At 46.5% G+C, this 19,684-nt stretch overlaps 1 long non-coding RNA gene across 1 annotated transcript in view; it reads left to right on the top strand.

Moving 5' to 3' along the window:
- Positions 1–10,889, top strand: part of LOC130704821 (uncharacterized) — a 41,260-nt gene extending 30,371 nt beyond the window's left edge. The window contains exon 3 of the long non-coding RNA XR_009005302.1: positions 10,233–10,889. This is a non-coding gene — a long non-coding RNA (uncharacterized LOC130704821). The remainder of the gene's footprint in view (positions 1–10,232) is intronic.
- The last annotated feature ends 8,795 nt before the right edge of the window (positions 10,890–19,684 follow it).

The raw sequence follows: 19,684 nt of genomic DNA, 5'->3' as shown, positions 1-19,684 counted from the left end.
TTGAAGGCATCTCCTGTATTTTACACCTTACCTTTCCCCTGTTTGTTAGTGGCCTCCATCACCTTAGAGAGGGGATAGTGAGGCAGAAATGAAAGACATTTTTTTCTGAGTCTCAAAGCCCAAGCTTTTGGTTTGGAAAAATGATGGAATTTAGTCAAAGCCATGAGGAATTTGAGGGTATGCAATTTATACCCTCAAGAGAAGAATAGATGAGTCAGAATTGGTTTTCCTCTTTAGGAAATGAGATAAAGATTATCTGGGAGGTGGGGAGAAAGGCAGTATAGCAGAGATACTTAGTCGTCATGCAATTATCGGATTTCCCCTTCTTCTGCAGCTGCAGATGGCCACATAGCTGAAGACGACATTTCCCAGTGTGCTTCGTGATTAAATGTGGCTGCATGACCAGGTTCTGACAAGGGATATGTGAACCCAGTGGTGTGTGCGACTTCTGGGTCATGTATTCAAAGAAAAAAGGGACATTCTCTCACCACTCCTCTTCTACTCCTGGCAGCTGGAGTTTGGCATGGTGGTAGAATCTGGAGAGGCCATCTTGGGCCACAAGATGGAAGCCACATGTGAAGGACGTCAGGGCAACAAAGTGGAAGGAGCCAGGGTCTCTGACACCATGGGACTCCATATCAGCTGCACTTCTTACCCTCTACTGGTTAGTGAGAGAGAAATCAACTTCTATCTTTTTTAGGACATAGTTTGGCCTGTGTTACACTAGCTGAACTAGCATCCCAAGTAATACAGAGGGTCGAATATAGGAAGCTAGGGAGTGAGTAGATACTGGTGTGTGATGCTGAAGAAAGAATACAGAAACCCCAGGTAATTTTAAGGGATCAGAGAGCAGGACTTACGGTCCCACTCCTGGGTTAAACCTAAGGAAGCCATGAACCTAGATGTCTGAGTAGGTGTGCAGGCCCCCTGGACCAGGAGCCTTTCTGCACACACAGGGAGGTGGGGGAGTAGGTGACCTGAGAGGAGAAAGTGAAAGAAGACACCCAGAATTGACCAAGATTAAGTTTCTACCACTCAGTGGAATGGAGGCTATTTATTTTGGATGTGGCCTGAGAGTTACATCTGCTGTACTTCTCCTCCCTCCTCCTTTCCCTTCTTCTTCCTCTTCTCCTCCTCCTCCTTCTTCCTCTTCTTCTCCTCCTCCTCCTTATTCCTCTTTTTCTTCTGCTCCTCCTCCTTTTTTAAAAAAATAAATTTATTTATTTTATTTATTTATTTTTGGCTGTGTTGGGTCTTCATTGCTGCTCGCGGGCTTTCTCTAGTTGCAGCGAGCGGGGGCTACTCTTCGTTGCGGTGTGCGGGCTTCTCATTGCAGTGGCTTCTCTTGTTGCAAAGCACGGGCTCTAGGTGCGTGGGTTTCAGTAGTTGTGGCTCGTGGGCTCTAGAGCACAGGCTCAGTAGTTGTGGCTCACGGGCTTAGTTGCTCTGCGGCACGTGGGATCTTCCCGGACCAGGGCTCGAACCCGTGTCCCCTGCATTGGCAGGCAGATTCTTAACCACTGTTCCACCAGGGAAGTCCCCTCCGCCTCCTTCTTCTTCTTTTTCTTTCCCTTCTCCTTCTCCCCCTCCTCTTTCTTCTTCTTCTTCTTCTTCCCCTTCTCCTTCTCCTTCTTCCTCTTCCTCTTCCTCTTCTTCTTCTTCTTCTTCTTTTTCTCCTCCTTCTCCTCCTCCCAATACATTTTTGGCTGAGCACCAAGGCTCAGATTCAGGTCCTAACTCAGCCATCAGCCTGCTGTGGGGCCTTGAGCATGTTGCATCATTTCTCTGACCCGGGGTGTTCTCACTGGGAACATAAAGGGGTTGAACTCCAGGATGTCCAAGGTGGCTCTTTCTTCATTAATGTTCTGTGGATCTTCTCTGTATCTGATACTGAAGTGGGTTCAGGAAAAGTGTGAGAAAGTGTCTCTCTTCCAATTCATGGAAGAATTGGACACAAACACATGGGCATACAGGTATATACACACTTAAACAAATAAATGTGGATAACCAAACATCCCAGTAGCCAAGAGGAAATATAGCATCAAGGTTTAAGATGCAGGCTTTGGAACTGAACAGACCAGAGTTTCACCCCCATCTTCATCACTAACTAGCTGGTGACCTTGGACATGTCACTGTACTTCTCTGAGTCTTGACTTCCTCACATTTAAAATCAGGGTAATAATAGCTACCGTTAGGGCTCTCATGGGCAGAAAATGAGGTAATATATGTAGAGCACCAAGCTCAATGCCGAGCATATGGTAGGCACTCAATAAATGGTTGTATTGATGAAAACTGTGAATCATGGTAGGAACCAGTGAAATGTAGAAAAGGGCAGGGCGAGGAGGTCTCAAGTGTAGAATAGAAGGCTCCCCGGGGGCAGGGTTGAGGGACTCTTGGAGGAGGCAAAACATGAATGGTGCAGGGATGTGTAAAATTGTTAGCAGAGGGGATGAGGTACTACTAGAGGGAGAAGGAGAAAAGAGACACAGAAGCAAGGTGGAGCCAGGCTTGAGAAAAATCTCTTCCTCCCACTGGACCTTATTTTCCTCCTTGTAAAGTGAGCATAACAATATCTGCCTTGCAGTGTTGTTGCAACGATTACTAGAGATGACGTAAGTCAAGCGCCCATGAAGAGGCCTGGCTCATGGAAGCTTATCAAACATCAGTTTCATTCCTCTCCCAGGAAAGAGGGAGTCACAAAATATCAGGGTTAGAAAGACCCTCAGAAATTATCCATGGTAACACACATGCCTATACATGAACTGTTCACACATCATCAGTCTATCCAGCTATCATTTATCCATTTTTCATACATCCATTCAAACACCACTGATTCATTTATCACCCATCCACCGTCCATCTAGCCAAACGTCTATTCATCCTTCACCCACCGTCTATTCCTTATCCATCACCATGCATTCACCACCAACACACTATCCATTTACCTATCATCCATTCTATATCCACCCTTCATCAATCTGTTTATCACCCATACATCCATTCAGCCAGCCACCCAGCCAGCCATCATAATTCCATCTAACCATTTATCTATCATCCATCCATCATTCAACTGTCGACCATTCACCAGCCATTAATAGCCATCCACCATCTTTCATGCATTCATTAGTTCCTCATTCACCCATTCCTTATGCATCTACTTATCCCTCATCCATCCATCCGTTATTCCATTTGTCATTTATCTTTCCACTGTTTCTCATACATCAAGTATCCACCCAACATATATTCCTCATTCACTTCTTTGTGTCTATCATTCACAAGCCAATCATCAACTCACCAATCTATTCTTCACCTATTTCTCTTCCATCTACCATCCATCCTTCATTCACTCTTTTACTAAATATCATTTATTAGACATATCATTATCTATGCAACTGACATCTATAAAAACACATACAATTAATCTAAACATTTCATCATCCATTTGTATCCATCTATCCAGTTGTCCATCCACTTATGTTTCATTTTCCATGTTACCTGCTAGGTAATCTGCACTAGGGATACAGACTAAATAAACTACAGTCTGTCCTCAAGTAGTTCAGAGTCTAGTAGAGAAAGACAGACAAGCCAGGAAGTAGTTAAACATAATGTGATGATGTGATGGCTACTCTTACAACGGAATGATTGTACTAAGCACCGTTGGAGAGAACACAGAGGAAAGAGCCATAAACTCTGTCTGAGGGAATGAAGGAATGATTCACAAAAGGGGTGGCTATTGAACTGGGTCTTGAAGGATAAGTAGAAGTTCAACTGGTGTTTTTGTGGGAGGGAAAACTGAGTCCTAAAGCAGGGAAATGAGTGCACAACCATACTGAGAGCAACAGGGTAGAGACTTGTAACTAGGCCTGCAGCCTCCTAGACGAGTGTTTCCACTTCCCAAATCTGGGAAGACATGTAAGTGAAGAAAGCCCACCTCAAAGCAGGGGAGAGGCTGCTGTTTCAGAATGGGGTGGTGAAGGGGATTTCCTTAGACATCGGCTCTCCATTCAGGGGCAGGCGACAGCAGAAGCACCAGGAACTGGCACGGATTTGACAAAGGGAAGAAAAGAATGGCCTTGGGAGGGAGTGAGGTGAGGTGAAGTTGGATCAGAAAGGAGACCCCTAGCATCTCCTTGCTGCCTTTACTCAGGTAATTATTAATAATATTGTTACACGGCAATATTGTTACACTGTCGCAGCCATGTTTTATTCAGCACAGACTATGTGTTAAGCTTTCCATGCATTATCTCATTTTGTTCCCCACCTGCAGAAACCCTAAGAAGTAATTATTACTTTTATTTACATTTTACAGATGAGGAGACTGAGTCTCTGAGAAGGTAAACTAGGAGTTAAATCTAGTTCATGTGGCTACAAATTCCATGTCTTTCCCACTCTGCTTCCTCTCTCTCATGGTCCTTTGGGCATGGTATATTGTTACGCTAGTCACTGAGCATGGGGGATGAGTAGGGAAGGAGGAGGGGCGGTAGGAAGAGGAGAATCATACATGACTTAGACAAAATTACTTATGTACTAAAATGTATGCTCTGTCACAGTGGAGATTCTCTCTGTATCCCCAGACTTTTAAACAGTGCCTGGCACATAGTGGACAATAAATATTGGTTCTTGTTTGAATTCTATTGCAAAGAAAATGGATGACCAACTAGAATATAGAGCATATAGGCTCATTTGTTCTAAGTAATCCTAAGTAACACAAATCCTAAGTAATGATAGCATAAAGAAGATAGAATTTTATTTCTCTCAGGTCTGGATGTAAATAATCCAGGACTAGCTCGATGGAGTTGGGGTCCCAGGCTCCTCCTATCTTGTAGCTCTCCCATCCCTAGGGTGTTGCCTGGTCCCTATGGTCTCAGATGGCTCCCCCATGTCTACACCACAGCCAGCGGGCAGGGCGTGGAGGGGTAAGGAAAGGCACCGTTTGCGTACCATTGGTCAGAATTTAGTCACATGGCTAGAACTAGCTGCAAGGGGGAAGCTGGGAAATAGAGTCTGTTTCGTGTGGCTCAGTGTCCGGCTAAAAGTCAGAGGTTTTACTTCTATACGAGAAGGGGAGAATGGGTATGAGGGGCAACCGGTGGTCTCTGTCACAAATAAGCCTATGTGTGGGCACCAGTGTTCTTCATGGTGTGAAGACTCCATAGGGACATATATGGTCTCTCCCACTAGACTGCGAGCTCCCTGATGGCAGGAGGCTACATTTAATCACCCTGATATCCCTGGCAGCTTCTAGCTCAGACTTAGGAAAAAGGACCTCTCAGACCTTGGATAGAGTTTTGATGATATGATAGAATCAGAACAAGTGGGTTAGAGGGCTTTTGCCTGGTGATGATCAAAATGGAAAGGACTAAAGGTCAGGCTGGGCGTCTGGGAGGCGGCCAGCAACAGTGGAGGGACTCAGGAAGGTGACTTACAAGAGGGCTGGATTGGGTGAAGGGGCAGAGAAGAGCCTGGGAAGGAGGAGGCAGTGTGGGGGGTGGAAGAGACAGCACAGTAATTGCAGCTCTTCCTCAATAAAATGCTCAGCGGCCCACAGAGCGTCTTGGCCTCTGCTACCTCATCAGTGAGGAGAGGTGGTGCCTGAAGTTGAACAGGGAACTTGCGGTGTGTCTTGAATGCCACCAGCTCATCCCGTTCCTATCAGAGAACCAGCACTGGTTTCCTCCCTCCCTCCCTCCCCTCCTTCTTTCTTTCTTTCTCCCTCTCTACCCTCCTTCTTTCTTCCTTCTTTCCTCCCTCCCTCCTTCCTTCCTTCCTTCTTTCCTTTCTTTCTCCTTCTGTTTATTTAGTTTATCCCAGAAATTTGAAAGCATTCCATCTTGTACTGGGAGCTTTACAGAGGTGTCCAGGTCTATTCTAAACTGGGCAGCACATAACACAGTCTCTCTCTCTCTCTCCATAAAATTGTATAATTGTATAATGTATAGATATATATGACATATACATGTGTATATATATGTATACATGCACCCAAGCATATGTATATATGTGTATATAATCACCTACTGTGTGTCAGTGCTAGCCACCCTGCTAGTCTCTGGGGAACACAGTGGGAAGCAAGTCAGACAAAGTCCTTGCCCTCATGGAGCTTATGGTCAGGAGAAACAGATAATATACAAATGAATGCACAAATAACTATAAATATTAAATTATTAAATCAGTGCTATGAGAAGTACAGAATGCTATGAGAACATATTCACTATTCACTCCAGCATTCATTATATGAATATTTAACAAGAGAGATTATATGTGTTAAAAGATAATTTTTGCAATAGAATAAAATCATGTTTCTTGTTCAAATATAAAATGAACATGTATCAAAGTTTTTATTTAAATTATTAATTCATAAGGGAAACAATAGGTGTTAAAAACTAATTCAAAGGAGAATCCAAAGCATATATATGCTGAAATTAATTTGCTAAAGATGCAAAACTATTTTCTTCCAAGAGGGATGGGAAAGGGAGTGGGGGGTGGGGGGACAGTTGTACCTCCAGCAGATAAAACTTACTTGCTTCTCTATGACCAAGAATTATTTGTATCACTATCAGTCTTGTTACAATTTACAGAGATGTACAATAGCTCAAAGATAAGGAAAGGCATCTACCACCATAGAATCAGTTAACCTGAAATGAGGTGAAGGCAAGTCATAGCATTCCGTAGGACAGCCTGTTGTGGTTTTTGTTTTGTTTTGTTTTGCTTTTTGCCATTTCAAAGTCTTTTACAATATTCCTTCATATGAGTCAGACCTGTACTAGGTACTGGTAATGCAGAGGTAAACCATACAGACATAGTATCTCCCTCAGGGAGAAAGTTATAATGTTCCCTTATGTTCTGATAGTGGGGCAGAGGGCTGGGGAACAGATAATTTTTGGAAGCCAAACTGAGTCTTCACCATTTTTGTCTAATAGATCAGATTATAAAAGCACTTTATACCCTGAGAAAAACCAGGGCTCCTCTGTCTAGTTCTAAATCCCCAAATAATCAAAGCCTTGAGGATTTCCTGTGAATTACTGACTCCCTAACAAAAACAGCTTTATTTCTTACTTCTGCAAAACTATGTCCAAAAATATGCGATTACCTTTGCAGGAATAATAATCAGGTGAGAAAATTGTTTTTTCTACCTTGGACAAACTAATCCTTGGTAATTTTTTTCCCTTAAAATATCTGTTATATCTTTTATTTGGTGATTTGTCATTCTAAAACCTGGACCCTCTTGTAAAACTTCTTTTCAGGGAAATTTTTGTTTGCTTTCTAGCTGCTTTTGTCTCTTAAGTTTTCTTTGAGACAACAAGCAATTATACACACACACGCACAAAACAACCAGGATAATTATAAACTGTTGTAAGCGCCATGAAATAAATAAATGTAGTGATCAATCAAGATGAACTGGGGGGGCTTCCCTGGTGGCGCAGCAGTTAAGAATCTGCCTGCCAATGCAGGAGACACAAGTTCGAGCCCTGGTCCGGGAAGATCCCACATGCCGCGGAGCAACTAAGCCCATGAGCCACAACTACTGAGCCTGAGCTTTAGAGCCCGTGAGCCTCAACTACTGAAACCGGTGTGCCTACAGCCCGTGCTCCGCAACAAGAGAAGCCACCGCAATGAGAAGCCCACGCACCGCAACGAAGAGTAGCCCCCGCTCGCCGCAACTAGAGAAATCCTACACGCAGCAACGAAGACCCAACTCAGCCAAAAATAAATAAATTAATAAATTAAAAAAAAAAAAAAAAGATGAACTGGGGACAACAAGGTCCTACTGTATAGCACAGGGAACTATATTCAATATCCTGTGATAAACCATAATGGAAAAGAATATGAAAAAGAATGTATATATATAATGTATAATTGAATTCTTTGCTGTACAGCAGAAACTAACACAACATTGGACATCAACTATACTTCAATCAAAAAAAAGAAAAAGAAAAAAAAAAGAACTTGGGAAGAGGGAAAGATTGCTTTAGATCAGGGGTCAGCAAACTTTTTCTGTTAAGGGACCAAATAGTAAATATTTTAGGCTTTGAGGGACATCCAGTCTCTGTCACAATTCTTAAGTGTGAATTATAATGGGAAAGCAACCATAGACAATATGTAAATGAATGTGCATGGCTGTGTTCCAATAAAACTTTATTTATAAAAACAAGTGGTGGGCCAGATTTGGAATATGGGCCATTGTTTGCTAATCTCGGCTTTAAATAATGCAGTTTTGTAAGGACTTCCTGAGAAGATGATGTTTAAGATGCAGCCTGAAGAATGAGAAGAGGCTAGCATCCCAAGCAGAGTGGACAGGATATGCAAAGGCCCTGGGGTAGAAAAGAGTTTGGTGTATCTGAGGAACAGTAAAGGAGCCAGTGGAAGCACAGTGATAAAAGAGTGAATGAGTGAATGTATGAATGAACTCAGTGACTAACACAAAGTCTGCTTACATAACAGGTGCTAATAAATGTTTGTTTTTATTATTTAAAATTTGAGTCAGTAATATATTCATATAGTTCAAAAAGTATAAAAAAGGGATCCTGTGAAGAGTCTCATTCCCACTCTGTTTCCCATCTGCCTGGTTCCCACCTTTATTAGTTTCTGATCTTCCCAGAGTTTCTTCATGCGAATTTATGCAAATGAAAACTACATCATTAACCCCAGGCCATGCTTGGTGAGAGGAGCTGGGACGGAGCAGGCAGAGACTCCTCTGTCTATGAAACATGAACCAGAGCTCCAAACTTGAGTTCTATCCAGGCTGGGCTCTGACCCCTCCCAACCTGGCCTGTGTGCAGGGGAGGCACGGCCCCTCCATGGGAGGGACAGCTTCCTAAGACTGGGACACGTCCCACCTGAGCTGCTTCCAGGTGGAGCCACTCTCAGCTTAAGAACAACTGGGCCCAGAGTGGAATTTTCCTCCCTTTCCCGTTTTCCTTCAACTTGTTATTGAGGAGAAAGTCTCTGTTGAATGCTGGTGTGTTTTTAACACCTCTCTTAACACTTCCCTTTTTAACAGAGAGCAGGCCTCCACCTCTGAGCCTTCGGCAGGCAGCCGGATCTAGCAAAAATTTAATGACATTGTTTTGTTTTCATTGTACTTATTTTTATGGTTACCTTCTATTTATGGCACAAGATACTGGTTTTCCATTTATGGAGGGATCTAAAGTTCCCTTTCGAAATGAATATATCTATGTTTTTAAAAGACAGTTCATTTAAAGAAAAAAAAATATTATATAACTGGCAGCACAGGTGGTACCCTGACATGGAAAAAATTGTAAAGAGGAACTTGATGGGCTGAAAAGGAGGAAATGCCTCTCAGGTCAAATGCCTCTCCCACACCCTATTGAACAGAAAGGACCACTGAGGCTTAGTGAGGGGAAGGGACTCTTTCAAGGTCACATAGATGACATGGACTGAGAACTGGACCTCTCGATCCCCTTGTGGCGGGGACATTCTGTGCCAGAGGAATAGGGCAGAAGTCAGGGATCCCGTGCACTTCCATGGGCCTGGCCACTGCACTGGCTAGGGTCAGGGTCTTCCCAAAGCTGGCCAAAACACAGACTGAGTGCAAAGAGGGCCCGGGTCATGAAGGAGAGGAGGGAAGCACGCTGGTGTCCATCATGCTGAGTCCATGTGCTAGACCCTGGGCTGGGACCTTGCCCCAAGGGAGCTCACAGATTCGGAGGAAGACACATCCTACAAAAATAACTCAAGTTCCTGGTGGCAGTGTAGCCAGTGCTCCAACAGAGGCATAGCTGTTACATCTATAACTAGTGACATCTGGGGCTTTTGCCTGCTGAGTGGTCACTTCTTTTGGAAAACCACCCCTCCCCCACTCTCGGTTCTTGTAGCTCAGGCCAGGCAAACCCCACACCCACTTCAGAGATGAGCACAGAACTAGGCCTGGCTTTGTCCCTCTAGCCATAGGGGTTGGCACAAGGTTGGGCATGTGACCCAAGGTAGGCCAGTGGGGGTCTTCTCTTGGACTTTTGCTGGAACTACTAGGGGAAGGGCCTGCTCCAAAGGGGTTTCTAAAAGGATAAGTCATGATCTAGAGTTGCTGACAGCCATCTTTGCCACCAAAAGAGGAGAGACTCTCTGAGAATGAAGCTGACATCCAGGAAAACAGGGATGAGAGATGGAGAAAGTTCTAATTATATCATAACATCACTTGGATTCAGCCATGAAATCGGTGCCCTGAACTCAGTTCTGGAAACCAGTAACTCACTTTTTTTTTTCCCCATTAGCTACTTTGAGCTGGATTTCTGTCACTTACAACTGAAAGAGACCTGGCCAATTCCAGGCAGAAACACAGTGTCATGGGAAAGTTGGAAAGGGACAGTGGTTGGAGTGATGAAGACTTGTCCGGGAATCCTTTCTTGTGGAGGTGGGTTTGAGCAGCGTTTTGAAAAATGAAGAGGATTTTGATGCATAAAGAAGAAGCGATCTTTCCAGTGAGGGGAGCATCTCAGGCAGTGGGACAGTGCCCGGAATGGCACAGTGCAGCTGGAGAGAGGAGGGGGCTAGAGAAGTGGTGGGCAAGGGGCTGGCAAGGAGGGATATGCCCGAATTGTACAGAAATTCAGTCTATTCCTCTGCCTGTGTCCTCCTTCTGTGGAAGGGTGCCCTTTATCAGTGAATTTACCCACAACCATTTAGTGAGCACCTACTACGTGCCAGGTGAGGTAGCAGTGGGAAACACAGGCAAAGTCTATGCCCTCCTGTAGCTTCCGTTCTAGTCAAAAACTCTCTGCAGAGTCTTTCCTGACCATCCCTACCGCAAGGTGCCTTAGCTGCTTCCTCTTCTGTGTTCCCTCAGCCCCCTGCCTCTTCTACCATCAGAGCCCGGAGCATGCTGTCACACATGGCTGCTTGATTTGGTTTGATTTTTTACAAGTCTCTCCCTCTCCTCACCTCCCTGAACCCCCCCAGTTCTCTGCTCATAATATGTTCTCAATAAATATTCGTTGAATAAATGAATAAGTTTGGAATGCGTCTTGCAGAAACAATAGCTAACCTGGGTTAAGGACTTGCTATGCGCCAAGCTAAATACTTCAGAGTCTGGAGCTAATTTACTTTTCACAATCCTAGGGGGAAGCCACTATAATTAACCCCATTTTAGAGATGAGAAAACCAAGGCTTGGTGAGATTAAGCAATTTTCCCACAGCCCTGTAACTTAGAAGCAGCAAAGCTGGCAGTGCAGAGTGCCCAGTTCAAAGCCATGGGCACATCACACAGCCAGGGGGAGGTGTCTTGGCATTACTGTGACCATGTTGGGGTTTCCAGGAGTCTCTGAACTTCATATGAAGCTCAGTTGTCCATGAGCTATTTTTAGAGAGCAGGTTTATTGCTTTCATCAGCGTCTCAGAGGGGTTCTTGATAACCCCTACATTCTAGAAGCCCTTCTGCATACAAGGGAAAGGTGGAGAATTGTTGAATATTGGACTGATGAGGTCCAAGTCATGCTTTGGAAAGATCACTTTGGCAATTCATTGCAGCATTATTCGCAAGAGAAAACATTGGAAACATCCTTAATGTCCACCCAAGAGTGGACACATTAATTATATTATGGTAATCCTTCCGTAGAAGGGAATACCATGCAGCTGTAAAGATGAATGAGGAACCTCTTTATGCACCAATATGGAATGATTCCAATACACATTTTTAAGTAAGTGAAGCAAAGTGCAGACCAGGGTGTATAATAAGCTCCTATTTTTAAAAAGGGAGTTAGCAGGTAAGATTATAGATCTAGATATGCTTCTCTGTGCATAGAATATCTTTGGCAATATTCACAAGAATATAGCCAATGGAAACCCTACCTCACATGGTTTTTATGAAGATTAAACGAATTAATATTAGATAATTGCTTAGAAGAGTGGCACTAGTAAGCATTAGAGGAGATTTTGTTGAATAAAATAAAACAGGGATTGCCTCAGCGGACAGACAGGAGGTGATGGAGGCTGGGGGAGAGGCTTACTTTCACCCGATGCTCTTAGGTAACTTTTGAATTTGGTACCATGGGCAAATATTATTGGTATATTTTTTAAAAGTTAAAATTAAATGTATCTAGATAGATAAAAGATAATCTGAGGGAATCAGAGACTGGAAGGAGGTCCCACCCAGAATCCCCGGGAATGAGCTGGAATTGGTCAAAGGCTGCATTGTGTGGTGTGAAAATCAGGACGTGAGGAAAAAGGGGAGTGGGGGGGACACCAAAACACCCACGCCCCAGAGCCCACTATAAAAAGCACATTTAAAAACACCAGACTGGAAACGGTTTTTTTTTATTATTATTATTATTTTTTTAAATAGCAAAAGCTCGTCCCCCCAGGAGGCGTGTTGCAGCTGTGGCCGTGGCAGTTCCCAGGTGATGTCAGTCCTGGCCCCGTGCCAGCCCCGGCCCCTTGGAGACGGTCTTGGTGGGTTCAGCTTGACTGTTTTTCCTTCCTGAGACTTGAGGACACCTTCCTGTCTCAAAGAAAGCAGCCTTTCCAGGGCTTTCTGAGAGCCAGGGGCGGGGGAGGTGGTGGGCCTGGGCCGAGAGGAGAGGGGGAGGCGGGGGAAGATGGGTGAGGGGTGGGGAGGAGGGAGAGACAGCGTCGAGGAGAAGAGTGAGGGTCGGGAGAGCTGCACACAGGCCCAGATCCGGGTGACTTCTTAACCACCCCACAGGGGACAGGAGGGGGTGTGCTCCTTGGGAATCCGAGGCCCGCCTCCCTGACCCCTTCCTCACCCTGCCCTGGCTGCTGCTTGGGGGGACGCGCTGGGGTGGGGTGGGGTTGGGGGCAAGAGACGTTCCCACGGAGTTCCCAGCTGGTCAGCGCCTTCTCTCTTTCCTAAGCTCTAAGCCCGTCCCTCTCTCCTTTATGGCTAAAGGCCCGTTGCCAGTATCTTCTGAACTTCCAGGCGCGGGTTTCTACAGATGGGATGAATCGCAGAGCTGGGTTCGAGGTCTAACTGCACTCCTAGCTGTGTGACCTCAGGCCAGCCACTGCTCCTTTTTGAGCCCCATCTATGAAATGGGTAAAACCCACCTTGCAGGGTGGATACGAGACCGCACGATGTGATGCAGGTTCATGGACCCAAACCCAGACTCTGAATCCCCCTGTGTGGGCTGGGGTGAAGACCCAGGCTGGTGGGATGACCTTTTCTGTCTTGTTCTGGAAGACGAGCCTCGTGGTCCTGCAGCAGGTACCTGCTGAGCACCCACTATTTGCTGGCACTGCGGGAGGCCCTGGGATGCTTCCGCGTGGTGGCAGCCAGAGGTGTCGTGAGCAGGGGTTCTGGCCCAGCTCAGTGGCCTGGGGAGAGTTGCCTCCTGCCTCGGAACCTCGACACTGAGCACGTGGGCAACAGAGGAGGGAGGTTAAGGGGGTGGCTCTCAACTCTGCATGCCTGGGTCCAAATCCTGACCTGTCATTCAGTGGCTGTGTGCCCTTGGGGAGCCATGAGGATGCTAACAGCCCCTGCCTCACGGGGTTGGGAGGAGTAGGTGAGTTATGGGGCTCACACCATGCCGGGCACAGATGCAGTGCTCTGTGAGCCTTCACCATTATTTTCTCCTCTGTCCGCAGAGGCTCGCCGTGCTTTGACTTCTTCTCAGAGCAGCTCTGGGCGCTCAGAGGAGACGTGTCAGGGATTATCAGGTTGCGTTCAGGGGAGATCCAGGGACCCACAGGTGCCCCATCACTCATCTCATGCAGGGGTGGCCTGGACAGCTTTGCAGAACCTTTCACACTCAGCAAAACCTCTTCTTGCCTCAGAGGCATCATCCTTACGTTTCCTCTACTCTCTCCCACTCACACGTCCCCAAGTACCCGTCATACTTTTGCTATTTGCTCAGAGCCTGTTGTTCTGATAGACCTCGGCCCCCGTGAGAGCAGGCACCACATCTGGCTTATTCTCTGGCCATCCCTAGAGCCTTGCGTGGTCCACAGAGCAGTTCAATACACGTTTGTTGACTGATCGCCTGACAGGCTGAGCCAGCCACCTTAAGTAGGTCTATGATGTTAAACTCTATCCTGTGCCTCCCGCTGAGGTTTACCTCCTTGCTGTGGCTCAGGCCTTGGGATCCGGAGCCAGACCCTCTGGGTTTGAATCACGTCTGTGCCATTGCTGAGTTGGGTGACCTTGGGCCTTGTTTTCTAGTCTATGAAATGGCGATGACAACAGTACCAACTTACATGGGTTGTTGCAAGATTAAGTGAGGCCATTCTTGTGAGTCACCCAGAGCGGTGCCTCTGACTCTCATGCTTATTGCTGCTCGGCGTGGGGACGAGGGGGTGTGGTGTCACCAAGCAGTGAAAACAGTGACTGGTTCTGGCCCATCTCTGACTTGCTATGTGATATTGGGGATGCACCTTGCCTGCTCTGGGCCTCAGTGTCCCCCTTGGTGACCTGAGGGGTTCTAAGGAGATGAACTCCAGGCCCTTCCATTTAAACCCTCCAAAACCCTGTGTTTGAGTCTCTCCAGTTCTGGGAGTGTCGGCAAAGCTGCGAGCTGGTGGGAGATGCAGGTTCCTGGACCCAAACCCAGACTCTGATTCCCCCAGTGCAGGCTGGGCCCTGAGCAGAGGTGAAGACCCAGGCTGGGGGAATGACTTATCTGTCTTGTTCTGGAAGCCCAGGTTCAGTCAGGCCCTTACAGGATTGGGTACATACCTGGTGAGGGCGTGTTGGCCAGTGGTTGAAAACCCAGTGGGGCTCTGCAGCCAGAACACCTGGTTCAAATCCACTTGCTTACCAGGGGCCAGGTGAACGTGGGCATGTTCTCTGTGCCTCAGTTTCCTTATCTATAAAATGGAGCAATAACTTGTTGAGTAGGCTACACTAATTATGTAAAGTGTGCAGACCAAGGCCTGAAACCTTGTAGGCCCTCAAAAAAGTCAGGCACTTTTCCAAGCCTAGAGGATCTGGGCTTTCAGAAAACATCAACTCCTAAATTTTACCAGTCTTCCCTCCCATAAGGCCAGTCTGTCCCAGTTTACAAAGCCCTTCTGGTTTACTGTGTGCAGGCTGTGCTAAAATGAGGAAAACCAAGGCCCAGAGAGAGGCAGACACCCACCCTTGGTCACACAGGAGCAGTGACCAAGCTAGACCAGGCCAGGTCTCCTGCCTTCCAGCCAGTTCACCCTCAGCACCTCCCCAGTTTCCAGGCCCTGCTGGCCTACCCTCTGACCCTGGCCCCCTGGGAGCCTGATCCCAGGCCCATGGGGTCTACAAGTCTGGTCTGGATTAGACACGCTGAGAGGCAAACGCTGGCCCCCCCAGCAGGCCGCCTGGCGGGACCCGTGCTCACAGCTGCTGAGGTTCACAGGGACATAAATCATGGTGGCAGGAGGCTCTGGGGCTGGGACCACCTTAGCCTTCTGAAGGGCACAGGGGCCTGAGAGTCATGGGAAGGGATGCCTGGGTCCACTGGGGATGTTTTCCATCCTCTGTTGGGGCAGCTGAAGCAGGGCAGGTCAGAGGGGGCCAGGAGACCGTTTGGCAGGCCTCACATCCTAGGGCCAAGATCTTGACTTTGTTCTAACTATTCACTCTGCAATCATCTACAAACACGCAGATAAGTGACAAAAAGTAGTACAGAGAACTCATATATACCCTTTACCTGGATTCACCAAGTTTTAACAGTTTGGGACATTTGCTTTATCCTTCTCTCGCTCGCACAGATTATTGTTTTCTGAACCATTTGAGAGTATGTCATCTACATCATGTTCCTCTACCCCTTAATACTTCAGGGTGTGTTTCTGAAGCACAAGGATATCCTCTTACATAACCATACTGTTAGTAAATTCAGTGAATGTAACATTGATATAATACTTTAATCTATTGTTCTTTTTTTTTTTTTTTTTTTAGTTTTTTTTTAAAATATTTATTTATTTATTTATTTATTTATTTATGGCTGTGTTGGGTCTTTGTTTCTGTGCGAGGGCTTTCTCTAGTTGTGGCAAGCGGGGGCCACTCTTCATCGCGGTGCGCGGGCCTCTCACTATCGTGGCCTCTCTTGTTGTGGAGCACAGGCTCCAGATGCGCAGGCTCAGTAATTGTGGCTCACGGGCCTAGTTGCTCCGTGGCATGTGGGATCCTCCCAGACCAGGGCTCGAACCCGTGTCCCCTGCATTGGCAGGCGGATTCTCAACCACTGCGCCACCAGGGAAGCCCTAATCTATTGTTCTTAATCCAGTTTTGTCAACTGTCCAGTAATGTCCTCTATAGCATCACCCCACTGCAGGACAGGATCCAGCCCAGGGGCATGTTGCATTTTGCTGTCCAGGTCTAGATTTTTGATATCAAGTCCAGATGAGGTAAAATACACAATAGCAGGAGATGCAGGCAGGGTTGAACAAAGATGTTCAACCGTACATGTGTGTCCCGTGGACTGATGTTTTTGTAAAGCCTCTAATGTTCTCATGATAATGCATCATACTTGTGATTGTATATGGTTGCTTAAGAGTTAACTTGCTAAATATGTTAGAGTTTTTAGAATTCTATTCTGTGGGGTTTTTATTTTTTTAATCTAATAGGAGCCTCATAAAATGGAAGTGGCCTGGGCCAATGAGAGGAACTTAATGTGGTAGAGGAGCCCTGGGCTGGAGGGAGGTACCTTGCATTCTCAGCCCAGCTCAGCTCCAAATGTTGTGCAAATCTGGCTCATCGCTGTCCCTCTCTGGGCTTCAGTTTCTCCATTGCCATGGGTGACTTCTGAGTCCTTCCCACTTGCAGCTGTGGAATTAGAGAAGAGTCCTGAGTGGTAGGCAGGAAGACCTGGGTTCCCGGTGGCCCAGCACAGTCAGGGACTCACTGGGGGACCTTGGGCAGGTTGCTTCGTTTGTACGGCTCAGCTTCTCATTGTGAAATGATGGACTCTGACATCCTTCTTGTGATGATGCTCCTTGTGTCTAATAAGGTTTGGGTGGAGGGTGCAACCTGATATTTAGGCCTCCTGTTCAGGGTCCAAGGTGGCCTGGTTGAAGTTGCTCATTCCACCCACCTCAGCCCTGGGTTTCTTCTCCCTGAGCTCCTTTAAATCCTCTGGCCCCGAGTCGGCCCTCGCTCAGGCAGCCTGGAGAAGCCTGGCTGGGTTGGCCCATCCTGAAGGTGGAAAGCTTGTGTGTTGGGGACAGTGATGTTAGGCAAATGGCCCCCAGAGGTACTGGTCCACAGCTGTGCCTCTCCCAAGTCATGTGTGTTGGGCTGGCCTTGTAGCTCACATGGGCCCCGAGACATTAACTGTCCATTACCCAGGAACGAGGCCCCAGGAAGACAGCAAGCAGCAAAATGTGCAGAACGGAGCACTACGCAGCTGCGAAAAAGCATGAAGCAGCTCTTTAAACACTGAAGGTGTATTGTTAAGGAAAAAAAAAGAATCCAAGTGCAGAACAGTGTGTAAAATACTACCTCTCATGTGGAAAAACAAGATATATGTGACTTGCCTGTATCTGCAAACACTGTCTCTGAAGTAATCTCTGAGACCCTGGTTACCAGAATTGCCTCTGAGAACTGGAATTGAGTGGCTGGAAGGAAACTCATTGCCAGTTTATTCTTTTGTGTCTTCTTAACTGTGAATACTGTCTGATGTCTATTTCAAGGGGAATACAACTGAAGGAACCTAGTATGGGTAGGTGTGCAAGAAGGGCTCCTGGGTTGCTGCTAATTGCATTTCTTGATCTGCATGCTGGGTGCGCAGGTGTGCTCAGTCTGTGAAAGTAACTTAATGGCATGTGCACTGTCCTGCAGGTATATTATACTTTGATAAAAAGTGTTAACTTAGTATGCTGTAAATGATTGTTTAAGTGTTTGTGTTTTACAAAAATTCTTCAGGATTACTACAATGTTAACTGTAGTTGTCTTTGGGATGGGTGATATTTCTAGGGTCTTGCAGTATTTGAATTTTTTTACAATGAAAACATAAGCAGAGAAATCTATAAATACTTTTTCAGAACTAGTAATCAGTATAGAGCATTTCTGGAAGGACACACAGGAAACAGCAGAAGTGCCTTTGGGGAGGAGCCTGAGGGAGGTACATACTTTTCACTGTATACTATTGGATACAACTTACATTATTTACCCAGTGCATAGTCTATTAAAAACGACTAAGGCAAAACAAATAATTATTTTTCTGTCCCAACTGTTCTTGCTGGTTAGGGATTAGGCCAGGGAGGGCCAGAGGGGTCAAGCAACTTCTCTGGGGTCATCCAGCAAATCTGGTGGCAGAAGTGGGCTTCCAGCCCAGAGCACCCAAGTGTCTGCTCTGTCCCCACTCCCAGGTTTCCTGCCATTGACAAGGTCACAGTCCTTTTCCTGTGGCTTTGCCAGGGGCTGCCTGGACCTGGAGCTGGGTAGGTGCGGGGGGTACAGTGTGCTTTCCTAATTAGCTCCCGAAAGGGGATTGTTTGTTGATCTGCAAAATGGGCAGCCCCACTTCAGGCTCTGTCTGAGAGTCAAATACAGGGGGTGACAGAGCAGAGTGGATACAAGCATAGAATGTAGAGCCAGGCTTCAGTTGGTAAACACTAAATAAGTGTCTATTAAAAAAATAGATTAAAAAATAGGCATATGAACGTACCTGGAGGAAAGGGTGGCTGCCTGGCTCTGCCTCCTCTCCTGGCCCCTCTCCCTGTCTCCCCTGCCTCCAGCCTCCCCAGCTTCTCCAATCCTGGCCCCACAGGGACAGATCTGTGAGACAGGGAAACACCGGCCCCCACCTCCCAGGGCTTCTGGGAGAATAATCAGGGTCACAGGGGCTGGCACCCAATCTGGGGCATCTCCAGGGCAAGGGAAGCTCACTTTGGGCTTTACAGGTGGACAGACCTCACATTGTCACCCTGCCATGTGCCAGCCACGTGCCTTTGGATGTCATTGTTTCTTTAAATTTATTTATTTATTTATTTTTGGCTGCGTTGGGTCTTCATTGCTGCGTGTGGGCTTCCTCTAGCTGCGGCGAGCAGGGGCTACTCTTCATTGTGGTGTGCGGGCTTCTCATTGCAGTGGCTTCTCTTGTTGTGGAGCACCGGTTCTGTCGCGCAGGCTTCAGTAGTTGTGGCTCTCGGGTTCTAGAGCACAGGCTCAGTAGTTGTGGTGCATTGGCTTAGTTGCTCCGCAGCATGTGGTATCTTCCCGGACCAGGGCTCGGACCCGTGTCCCCTGCATTGGGAGGCGGATTCTTAACCACTGTGCCACCAGGGAAGCCCTGTCATTTTTTCCTTTAAATCGTCTCAGCTCCAACATGGGCAAAAGCATCCCGTTAGCACACACTCATTTGCACATGTGAAAAACCACGTGCCTACCTAGCCCTGTTTGTAAAGACGTGGATAAGGGATGGGTTAAAGTATGGTATGTTCACAAAATGGAATAAACAGCTACTAAAGGAATGAAGATACCCTTTACCTTTATGTACTGACTTGGGATAACACCCAAGCTAGATTAAGGGAAAAAAAATGCACGGAGCAGAAAGTGGGTACAATATGCTACTGTTTGTGTAAAGAGTGGAAGAAAACATATATGTATATTTCTGTATTTGCTTGGTTATTCACAAGGAATAGGGATGTCACAAAAAAACTAATGGCTGAGCCTGCCTGCGGCGGGAGAACTGTGGCCGGAGGACAAGAGGGAGGGAGACTTTTCACCACATACCCTCTTGTACCTTTTGAATTTTGAACCATGTGGATGAATATATTCCTTATTCAAAAATAAATA

The sequence above is a fragment of the Balaenoptera acutorostrata genome, chromosome 15 (genome assembly GCF_949987535.1).
Source record: "Balaenoptera acutorostrata chromosome 15, mBalAcu1.1, whole genome shotgun sequence".
Taxonomy (NCBI): domain Eukaryota; kingdom Metazoa; phylum Chordata; class Mammalia; order Artiodactyla; family Balaenopteridae; genus Balaenoptera; species Balaenoptera acutorostrata.
The sequence above is the reverse complement of the archived record's forward strand: the minus strand, read 5'-3'. Positions and strand labels throughout refer to the sequence as shown.